Source organism: Pongo abelii, chromosome 23 (assembly GCF_028885655.2).
Source record: "Pongo abelii isolate AG06213 chromosome 23, NHGRI_mPonAbe1-v2.0_pri, whole genome shotgun sequence".
In the NCBI taxonomy this organism is placed as follows: Eukaryota; Metazoa; Chordata; class Mammalia; order Primates; family Hominidae; genus Pongo; species Pongo abelii.
The window spans coordinates 57,472,647-57,484,778 of record NC_085929.1 but is presented as its reverse complement, the minus strand read 5'-3'; positions in this window follow the sequence as shown (position 1 = coordinate 57,484,778).

Below are 12,132 nucleotides of genomic sequence, written 5' to 3'. Positions count from 1 at the left end.
TTCTGAGATGACCAAAAAACCCACAGCTCCCTGGGACAAAAAGTTTTGGTTCAGACATACAATATATTACATAAAGCCTGGGAGGAAAATCTGGGAGAGTTTCTTTGGGAAATTAGGGCATTCAAAAAATACTTGTGTTTATTGGGGATTTCAAATGTCACGCACATACCCAGGGCCGGTCACGCATTTGGGAAAGATCTGAGAAGACCCTAAGCTTTTTCCTTTGGAAGATCTCTAGGTCCAGGGTTATCAAGAAGTGAAGGCTAAGACAGAGTTGTTAATATCCTGGTTAGCTGTTGAAGGAATGCCCCAGCACAAAGCCAATCTGCAAAGATTGAAAGAGATGCTTAAAAAAAAATTTTTTTTCAACCACGGATGAGTACATAAAGAAAATGTGGCAGATACGTACAATGGAACATCATTCAGCCTTTTTAATAAAGGAAATCCTGGCCTGACGTGGTGGCTTACGCCTGTAATCCCAGCACTTTGGAAGGCCGAGGCCGGCGGATCACGAGGTCAGGAGATCGAGACCATCCTGGCTACGGTGAAACCCCGTCTCTACTAAAAATACAAAAAAAAAAAAATCAGCCGGGCGCGGTGGCGGACACCTGTAGTCCCAGCTACTTGGGAGGCTGAGGCAGGAGAATGGTGTGAACCCAGGAGGCGGAGCTTGCGGTGAGCCTAGATCGCGCCACTGCACTCCAGCCTGGGCAACAGAGCGAGACTCAGTCTCGAAAAAAATTAAAATAAAATAAAATAAAAAGGAAATCCTTCCATTTGCAGCAAATATACTAAGTTAAAGAAGCCAGACACAGTAGGACAAATACACATAATCTCACTTACATGAGGAATCTAAATATTCAACTGAGAAGCAGAGAGTAGAATGGTGGTTGCCAAGGGCTCTGGGGAGGAGGAAACAAGCAGCCATTGCTCATTGGGTGCAAAGCTTCAGTTATGCCGGAGGGATAAGTCCTAGAGACCTCCTGTACAGCGTAGTGACTACAGTTAACAACACTGTATTACACCCTTAAAGATTTACTGGAAATAGATCTTACGTTGTGTCCTTATCACAAAACATAAGAATTAGAAATGAAGAGAGAGGGAGCAAACTTTTTGAAGTGATGAATATGTTTATGGCATTCACTGTGGTGACATTTTTATGGGTATATACTTATTTCAAACTCATCAAGTTGTATACCTTAAATATGTATATTGATAAAATGGTTTTTAAAAATACATGAAGCAAATGCACATTTCTCCAAAGAAAATATACAAATGGCCGATAAGTACATGAAAAGATGCTCAACATCATTAGTCATGAGAGAAATGCAAATCAAAACCAGAATGAGATGCCACTTACTGATAATGAAAAAGATAATAGCAAGTGTTAATGAGGCTATGGAGAAATCGGAACCCTTATACACTGCTGAGGAGGAAGTAAAATAGTGCAGGCACTTTGGAAAACAGTTTGGCAGTCCTGGAATGGTGAAACATCGAGTTAACCATATGATCCTGCAGATCTACTCCTAGGTATACACTCAGGAGAAATGAGAACATGTGCTCACAGACAAGCTTGTATATGAGTGGGCATAGCAGCACTATCCATAATAACCAAAAAGCTGGAAATAATCCAAATATCCATAAAATGTGGTATATCCACACGATGAAATATTACTCAAAAATACAAACAAATGAAGTGCTAATACATGCTACAACATGAATGAAACTGAAAAAAAGTATGCTGAATGAAAGATGCCACATATAAAGCACCACAGGTTGTGCAATTTCATTAATATGAAATGTTCAGAATAGGCAAATCTACAAAGACAGAAAGACTAGTGAACAGAAAGATTACAGACAAAAATAATAGATTAGTGGTTGTTTAGGGTGGGGGGTTGCAAGTGAAGTTGGGAAGGAATTTGGTGGGGGCCAGGAAGCTAAGGGTACAGATTTTCTTTTTCAAGTAAAAAGAACACTTTAAAATTAATTGTGGGTGGGTGCAGTGGCTCACACCTGTAATCTCAGCACTTTGGGAGGCCGAGGCGGACAGATCACGAGGTCAGGAATTCAAGACCAGCATGGCCAACATGGCAAAACCCCATCTTTACTAAAAACCCTAAAATTAGCTGGGTGTGGCGGCACATGGCTGTAGTCCCAGTTACTGGGGAGGCTGAGATGAAAGGATCGCTTGAGCCCAAGAGTTCAAGGCTGCAGTGAGCTATGATTGCACCACAAAACTCCAGCCTGGAGGACAGAATGAGACCCTGCCTCTAAATAAAATAAATACATAAATAAATAAGAGAAGTCCAGCAGCACCTTAAAAGGATAACACACATGACTAAAGTAGAGTTTATCCCAGAAGTGCAGTGTCAGTTAAACATTTAAAAATTATTTAATGGGGCCAGGTGCGGTGGCTCACGCCTGTAATCCCAGCACTTTGGGAGGCCGAGGCGGGCGGATCACGAGGGCAGGAGATCGAGACCATCCTGGCTAACACGGTGAAAGCCCGTCTCTACTACAAAATACAAAAAAAATTAGCTGGGCGTGGTGGCGGGCACCTGTAGTCCCAGCTACTCAGGAGGCTGAGGCAGGAGAATGGCGTGAACCCGGGAGGCAGAGCTTGCAGTGAGCTGAGATCGCGCCACTGCACTCCAGCCCGGGTGACAGAGTGAGACTCCGTCTCAAAACAAAAAAAAAATTTAATGGGGCTGGGCACGGTGGCTCACGCCTGTAATCCCAGCACTTTGGAAGGCCGAAGCAGGAGGATTGCTTGAGGCCAGGAGTTCAAGACCACACCAGCCTGGGCTGTAACATAGCAAGAACCTATCTCTATAAAATAAAAATAAATTAGTAATAATTTTTTTAATTTAAAAAATGATGGAGGCATGTCAAAAGGACTCAAGAGCCAATATGAAAGGGCTCCCAATGGGCAAAGCTGGAAAAATGTGAGCAACAAATTATATAATGTCATACTGGTTTATAGTCCACTGTATAAAATAAATATACATTAGGGCTCTATACTAATATAATGAATAGATGAATAATAAGAGACAAATCTTTCATACAGAAAAATTAAAAATACTATATGTAACTTCTGCCATCTGCAGGGGGTGGAGCCGACACCCCCAACCACCATCACTACAGACAGTGGACTGGACTGAGTGGCTCACTTCTAAAGAAGCACTTATGGAAAGCGAACAGCGACGAAACCCAGAAAACACTGCCCTGACCAACGGATTAAGGTTAATGTCATCACTGTTGTCATATGTATGTTGTAGACTCCTGACAGGATGTGATGAGGATAATTTGTCTCTTTGAGACTCCTTCCCAAAATTCATAATCCCAATATAATCATGAGAAAAATATTACACAAATTCAAATGGAGGGATATTCCACAAAATACCTAACTATCCCTCAAAATTGTCAAGGTCATATAAGAGCAAAGAAAGACTGAGAAATAGTCTCAAACTAGAGGAGTAGATCTGTAACAATCTGTGACTACTAAAAATCTAAAGTTATTCTAAAATAGTTTTTTTAATACACCAAATTAACAAAGTAAAACAGAAAAATTACATGATCATCTCAATAAATGTAGGAAAAGCTGGCAAAATTCAACACTCATTACTGTGTAAAAAATAAAAATCTAAACCTCTTAGCAAAAATATAAATCTCTATATTTTACTTAGATAATAAAATATCCTCAGCCTAATAAATGGTATTTGTGAAAAACCCACAGGTAACATCACACTTAATGGCAACAGACTGAAGCTTTTCATGCTTAAGCTCAGGAACAAGAATGTCCACTCTCACCACTTCCATTCAGCATTGTACTGTGAAATAAGGCAAGAAAAACAAGGGCTTTCAGATAGAAAAACATAAATAAATAAGGTTGGGCGTGGTGGCTCACACCTGTAACCCCAGCACTTTGGGAGGCCGAGTTGGGTGGTTCACCTGAGGTCAGGAGTTCGAGACCAGCCTGGCCAACATGGTGAAACCCCATCTCTACTAAAAATACAAAAATTAGCCAGGTGTGCTGGCACATGCCTGTAGTCCCAGCTACTCGTGAGACTGAGGTAGGAGAATCACTTGAACCTGGGAGGCAGAAGTTTCAGTGAGCCAAGATTGTGCCACTGCACTCCAGCCTGGAACACAGAGCGAGACTCCATCTCAAAAATAAAGAAAGAAAGAAATAACACTGTCTTTATTCACAGAAGACTTGATTGTCTATGTTGAAATCCAGTGGCAGCTACAAACAGAGCACCAGAATTAATAAATGAACTTGGCATGGTTTCAAGATACATGGTAACCACACAAAAATCAATTGTATTTCTGTATACTGGCAGTCAACAATTGAGTATCAGAATATGAAATATTTAGAAATAATTCTGACAAAATATGTGAAAAACCTGCACACTCAAAATTACAAAACATTGCTGAGAGAATTTGAAGCAGCCCTAAATAAATGAATAGACACACTGAGTTCATGATTCAGAAGACACAGTACCCTAAATAAATGAATAGACACACTGAATTCATGATTCAGAGGATGCAGTATTGTTAGGGTGTCATGTCTTCCCAAATTGATCTGCAAATTCAACATAATCACAATGAAAACATCAGCAGATTCTTTTAAGTTAATTCTTTCAATTGGCAAGCAAAAATTGTATATATTTATGATATACAACATGATGTTTTGATATATGTATACATTGTGGAATGGCTAGATCAAGCTGTTTAACATTATCTCACTTAATTATCATTTCATTTTCTTTATAGTAAGAACACTTAAAATCCACTCCCTTGGCAATTTTTATGTGTACAATATATTGTTATTAACTATAGGAACCATGATGTGTAATACATGTCTTGAACTTACTACTCCTGAATAACTAAAATTTTGTGTCCTTTGACCAAAGTCTCCCCAATCTTCCCACCCCCCAGCCTCTGGAAACCACCATTTTACTCTGTTTCTATGACTTAGACTTTACTACACTCCACATATAAGTGACATCATGCAGCATGTATCTTTCTGTATCTGGCTTATTTCACTTAATGTCCTCCAGTTCATCCATATTTTCACAAATAATAAAATCTCCTTTTTGATGGCTATGTAGTATTCCACTGTGTATATATATCACATTTTCTTGATCCATTCATCTTGTTGATGGATGCTTAGGTTGATGCCATATCTTGGCTATTGTTAGCAGTGCTGCAATGAACATGGGAATGCAAATATTTCTTTAACATACTGATTTCATGTTAAAATCTATATTCCTTTAGATGTATACCCAGTAATGGGATTGCTGAATCTCAGCAGAATTTTTTTTTTTTTTTTGAGACAGAATCTCGCTCTGTTGTCCAGTCTGGAGTGCAGCAGCACAATCTTGGCTCACTGCAAGCTCTGCCTCCCGGGTTCACGCCATTCTCCTGCCTCAGCCTCCTGAGTAGCTGTGATTGCAGGCGTGCACCATCATGCCCAGCTAATTTTTGTATTTTTAGTAGAGACGCGGTTTCACCTTGTTAGCCAGGATGGTCTCAATCGCCTGACCTCATGATCCGCCTGCCTCGGCCTCCCAAAGTGCTGGGATTACAGGCGTGAGCCACTGAGCCCGGCCAGAATTTTTATTGTAGAAATCAACAGACCGATGCTAAAATTCATATGGAAATACAAAGGACCTAAACTCGTCAAAACAGCTTTAAGAAAACACAAAAGTTGGAAGATGTATACTACCTGATTTCCAGACTTATTATAAACCCATTTGCAGTAAGATGGTATGGTATTGGTGTCAAGATAAACAAATACATGAAAGAAACAAGACAGCTCAAAAGCAGAGCCAGACATATATGAACGACTGATTTTCTTCAGAGGTACAAAGGCATTTCAATGGAAAAAGGAGAATCTTTTCAACATATAGTGCTGCAGCAATTGGACATCATATACCAAAGAATTTTCAGCCGGGCACAATGGCTCATGCCTATAATCCCCAGCACTCTGGGAGGCAGATCACCTGAGGTCAGGATTTCAAGACCAGCCTAGCCAACATGGTGAAACCGCATCTCTACTAAAAATACAAAAAAATTAGCCAGGCGTGGTGGTGAGTGCCTGTAATCACAGCTACTCGGGTGGTTGAGGCAGGAGAATCACTTGAACCCGGGAGGCAGAGGTTGCAGTGAGCTGAGATCGTGCCACTGCACTCCAGCCTGGGCAACAAGAGTGAAACTCTGTCTCAGAAAAAAAAAAAAAAAAAAAATTCAATCCAAGTTCATACCAAATACAAAAATTAACTCAAAATGGGTCATAAACCTAAGTGAAAAGCCTAAAATTCTAACATTTCTAGAATAAAACATAAAAGAACATTTTTGTGACCTTGGGTTAAGCAAAAATCTCTTAGATCATACACCAAAAGCATGATCCATGATTTCAAGATACAGGATAACCACACAAAAATCAATTGTATTTCTGTATACTAGCAATCAACAATTATCAGAATATGAAATACTTATAAATAATTCTGACAAAATATGTGAAAAACCTGCACACTCAAAACTATAAAACATTGCTGAGAGAACTGAGGAAGTCCTAAATAAATGAATAGATATACCAAATAATATATAACAATAAAGAATAAAGTGATTAGTTGTACTCCCTCAAAGTTTAAAACTGCTGAGCTCCAAAAGACACCGTTTAGAGAATTAAAAAGCAAGCTCTGACTTGGAGAAGACATTTACAATGCATACAACTGACAAAGAACTTACATTCAGCATGTAAAAAGAACTCCCAAAACTCTATAAAAAGATGACAACAGAAGTTTTTAAATAGGCAAAAGATTTGAACAGACGCTTCCCCAAAGAAGATATATTGATGACAATGAGCACACGAAATATGCTTAACATCACCAGTCATTAAGCAAATGCAAATTAAAACCACAATGAAATATTATCACACACCTATCTAAATGACTAAAATTAAAAAGACTGACCATGGGGGTGGAGCCAAGATGGCCCAATAGGAACAGCTCCGGTCTACAGCTCCCAGCTGAGCGACGCAGAAGACGGGTGATTTCTGCATTTCCATCTGAGGGTTCATCTCACTAGGGAGTGCCAGACAGTGGGTGCAGGTCAGTGGGTGCAGCGCACCGTGCGCGAGCCGAAGCAGGGCGAGGCATTGCCTCACTCGGGAAGCGCAAGGGGTCAGGGAGTTCCCTTTCCTAGTCAAAGAAAGGGGTGACAGACGGCACCTGGAAAATCGGGTCACTCCCACCCTAATACTGCGCTTTTCCAACGGGCTTAAAAAATGGCACACCAGGAGATTATATCCCACACCTGGCTCGGAGGGTCCTACGCCCACGGAGTCTCGCTGATTGCTAGCACAGCAGTCTGAGATCAAACTGCAAGGCGGCAGCGAGGCTGCGGGAGGGGCGCCTGCCATTGCCCACGCTTGATTAGGTAAGCAAAACAGCCGGGAAGCTCGAACTGGGTGGAGCCCACCACAGCTCAAGGAAGCCTGCCTGCCTCTGTAGGCTCCGCCTCTGGGGGCAGGGCACAGAGAAACAAAAAGACAGCAGTAACCTCTGCAGACTTAAATGTCCCTGTCTGACAGCTTTGAAGAGAGTAGTGGTTCTCCTAGCACGCAGCTGGAGATCTGAAAACGGGCAGACTGCCTCCTCAAGTGGGTCCTTGACCCCCGAGCAGCCTAACTGGGAGGCACCCCCCAGTAGGGGCAGACTGACACCTCACACGGCCAGGTACTCCTCTGAGACAAAACTTCCCCAGGAACAATCAGGCAGCAGCATTTGCGGTTCACCAAGATCCACTGTTCTACAGCCACCGCTGTTCTGCAGCCACCGCTGTTGATACCCAGGCAAACAGGGTCTGGAGTGGACCTCTAGCAAACTCCAACAGACCTGCAGCTGAGGGTCCTGTCTGTTAGAAGGAAAACTAACAAACAGAAAGGACATCCACACCAAAAACCCTTCTCTACATCACCATCATCAAAGACCAAAAGTAGATAAAACCACAAAGTTGGGGAAAAAACAGAGCAGAAAAACTGGAAACTCTAAAAAGCAGAGCGCCTCTCCTCCTCCAAAGGAACGTAGCTCCTCACCAGCAATGGAACAAAGCTGGACGGAGAATGACTTTGACGAGCCGAGAGAAGAAGGCTTCAGACGATCAAACTACTCCAAGCTACAGGAGGAAATTCAAACCAATGGCAAAGAAGTTAAAAACTGTGAAAAAAAATTAGACAAATGGATAACTAGAATATCCAATGCAGAGAAGTCCTTAAAGGAGCTGATGGAGCTGAAAGCCAAGGCTTGAGAACTACGTGAAGAGTGCAGAAGCCTCAGGAGCCGATGCGATCAACTGGAAGAAAGGGTATCAGTGATGGAAGACGAAATGAATGAAATGAAGCGAGAAGGGAAGTTTAGAGAAAAAAGAATAAAAAGAAACAAACAAACCCTCCAAGAAATATGGGACTATGTGAAAAGACCAAATCTACATCTGATTGGTGTACCAGAAAGTGACGGGGAAAATGGAACCAAGTTGGAAAACACTCTGCAGGATATTAGCCAGGAGAACTTCCCCAATCTAGCAACGCAGGCCAACATTCAGATTCAGGAAATGCAGAGAACACCACAAAGATACTCCTCGAGAAGAGCAACTCCAAGACACATAATTGTCAGATTCACCAAAGTTGAAATGAAGGAAAAAATGTTAAGGGCAGCCAGAGAGAAAGGTCGGGTTACCCATAAAGGGAAGCCCATCAGACTAACAGCTGATCTCTCGGCAGAAACTCTACAAGCCAGAAGAGAGTGGGGGCCAATATTCAACATTCTTAAAGAAAAGAATTTTCAACCCAGAATTTCATATCCAGCCAAACTAAGCTTCATAAGTGAAGGAGAAATAAAATACTTTACAGACGAGCAAATGCTGAGAGATTTTGTCACCACCAGGCCTGCCCTAAAAGAGCTCCTGAAGGAAGCACTAAACATGGAAAGGAACAACCGGTACCAGCCACTGCAAAAACATGCCAAAATGTAAAGACCATCAAGGCTAGGAAGAAACTGCCCCAACTAACAAGCAAAATAACCAGCTAACATCATAATGACAGGACCAAATACACACATAACAATATTAACTTTAAATGTAAATGGGCTGAATGCTCCAATTAAAAGACACAGACTGGCAAATTGGATAGAGTCAAGAACCATCAGTGTGCTATATTCAGGAAACCCATCTCACATGCAGAGACACACATAGGCTCAAAATAAAGGGATGGAGGAAGATCTACCAAGCAAATGGAAAACAAAAAAAAGGCAGGGGTTGCAATCCTAGTCTCTGATAAAACAGACTTTAAACCAACAAAGATCAAAAGAGACAAAGAAGGCCCATTACATAATGGTAAAGGGATCAATTCAACAAGAAGAGCTAACTATCGTAACTATATATGCATCCAATACAGGAGCACCCATAAAGCAAGTCCTTAGTGACCTACAAAGAGACTTAGACTCCCACACAATAATAATGGGAGACTTTAACAACCCACTGTCAACATTAGACAGATCAACGAGACAGAAAGTTAACAAGGATACCCAGGAATTGAACTCAGCTCTGCACCAAGCGGACCTAATAGACATCTACAGAACTCTCCACCCCAAATCAACAGAATATATATTTTTTTCAGCACCACACCACACCTGTGCCAAAATTGACCACATAGTTGGAAGTAAAGCACTCCTCAGCAAATGTAAGAGAACAGAAATTATAACAAACTGTCTCTCAGAGCACAGTGCAATCAAACTAGAACTCAGGACTAAGAAACTCACTCAAAACCGCTCAACTACATGGAAACTGAACAACCTGCTCCTGAATGACTACTGGGTACATAACGAAATGAAGGCAGAAATAAAGATGTTCTTTGAAACCAATGAGAACAAAGATACAACATACCAGAATCTCTGGGACACATTCAAAGCAGTGTGTAGAGGGAAATTTATAGCACTAAATGGCCACAAGAGAAAGCAGGAAAGATCCAAAATTGACACCCTAACGTCACACTTAAAAGAACTAGAAAAGCAAGAGCAAACACATTCAAAAGCTAGCAGAAGGCAAGAAATAACTAAAATCAGAGCAGAACTGAAGGAAATACAGACACAAAAAACCCTTCAAAAAATTAATGAATCCAGGAGCTGGTTTTTTGAAAAGATCAACAAAATCGATAGACCACTAGCAAGACTAATAAAGAAGAAAAGAGAGAAGAATCAAATAGACGCAATAAAAAATGATAAAGGGGATATCACCACCGATCCCACAGAAATACAAACTACCATCAGAGAATACTACAAACACCTCTACGCAAATAAACTAGAAAATCTAGAAGAAATGGATAAATTCCTCGACACATACACCCTCCCAAGACTAAACCAGGAAGAAGTTGAATCTCTGAATAGACCAATAACAGGAGCTGAAATTGTGGCAATAATCAATAGCTTACCAACCAAAAAGAGTCCAGGACCAGATGGATTCACAGCCGAATTCTACCAGAGGTACAAGGAGGAGCTGGTACCCTTCCTTCTGATACTATTCCAATCAATAGAAAAAGAAGGAATCCTCCCTAACTCATTTTATGAGGCCAGCATCATCCTGATACCAAAGCCTGGCAGAGACACAACCAAAAAAGAGAATTTTAGACCAATATCCTTGATGAACATTGATGCAAAAATCCTCAATAAAATACTGGCAAACTGAATCCAGCAGCACATCAAAAAGCTTATCCACCATGATCAAGTGGGCTTCATCCCTGGGGTGCAAGGCTGGTTCAACATACACAAATCAATACATGTAATCCAGTATATAAACAGAACCAAAGACAAAAACCACATGATTATCTCAATAGATGCACAAAAGGCCTTTGACAAAATTCAACAATGCTTTATGCTAAAAACTCTCAATAAATTAGATATTGATGGGACGTATCTCAAAATAATAAGAGCTATCTATGACAAACCCACAGCCAATATCATACTGAATGGGCAAAAACTGGAAGCATTCCCTTTGAAAACGGACACAAGACAGGGATGCCCTCTCTCACCACTCCTATTCAACATAGTGTTGGAAGTTCTGGCCAGGGCAATTAGGCAGGAGAAGGAAATAAAGGGTATTCAATTAGGAAAAGAGGAAGTCAAATTGTCCCTGTTGGCAGATGACATGATTGTATATCTAGAAAACCCCAAAATCTCCTTAAGCTGATAAGCAACTTCAGCAGTCTCAGGATACAAAATCAATGTACAAAAATCACAAGCATTCTTATACACCAATAACAGACAAACAGTGAGCCAAATCATGAGTGAACTCCCATTCACAATTGCTTCAAAGAGAATAAAATACCTAGGAATCCAACTTACAAGGGATGTGAAGAACCTCTTCAAGGAGAACTACAAACCACTGCTCAATGAAATAAAAGAGGATACAAACAAATGGAAGAACATTCCATGCTCATGGGTAGGAAGAATCAATATTGTGAAAATGGCCATACTGCCCAAGGTAATTTATAGATTCAATGCCATCCCCATCAAGCTACCAGTGACTTTCTTCACAGAATTGGAAAAAACTACTTTAAAGTTCACATCGAACCAAAAAAGAGTATGCATCGCCAAGTCAATCCTAAGCCAAAAGAACAACGCCAGAGGCATCATGCTGCCTGACTTCAAACTATACTACAAGCCTACAGTAACCAAAACAGCATGGTACTGGTACCAAAACAGAGATATAGATCAATGGAACAGAACAGAGCCCTCAGAAATAATGCCGCTTATCTACAACCATCTGATCTTTGACAAACCTGACAAAAACAAGCAATGGGGAAAGGATTCCCTATTTAATAAATGGTGCTGGGAAACCTGGCTAGCCATATGTAGAAAGCTGAAACTGGATCCCTTCCTTACACCTTATACAAAAATTAATTCAAGATGGATTAAAGACTTACATGTTAGACCTAAAACCATAAAAACCCTAGAAGAAAACCTAGGCAATACTATTCAGGACATAGGCATGGGCAAGGACTTCATGTCTAAAACACCAAAAGCAATGGCAACAAAAGCCAAAATTGACAAATGGGATCTAATTAAACTAAAG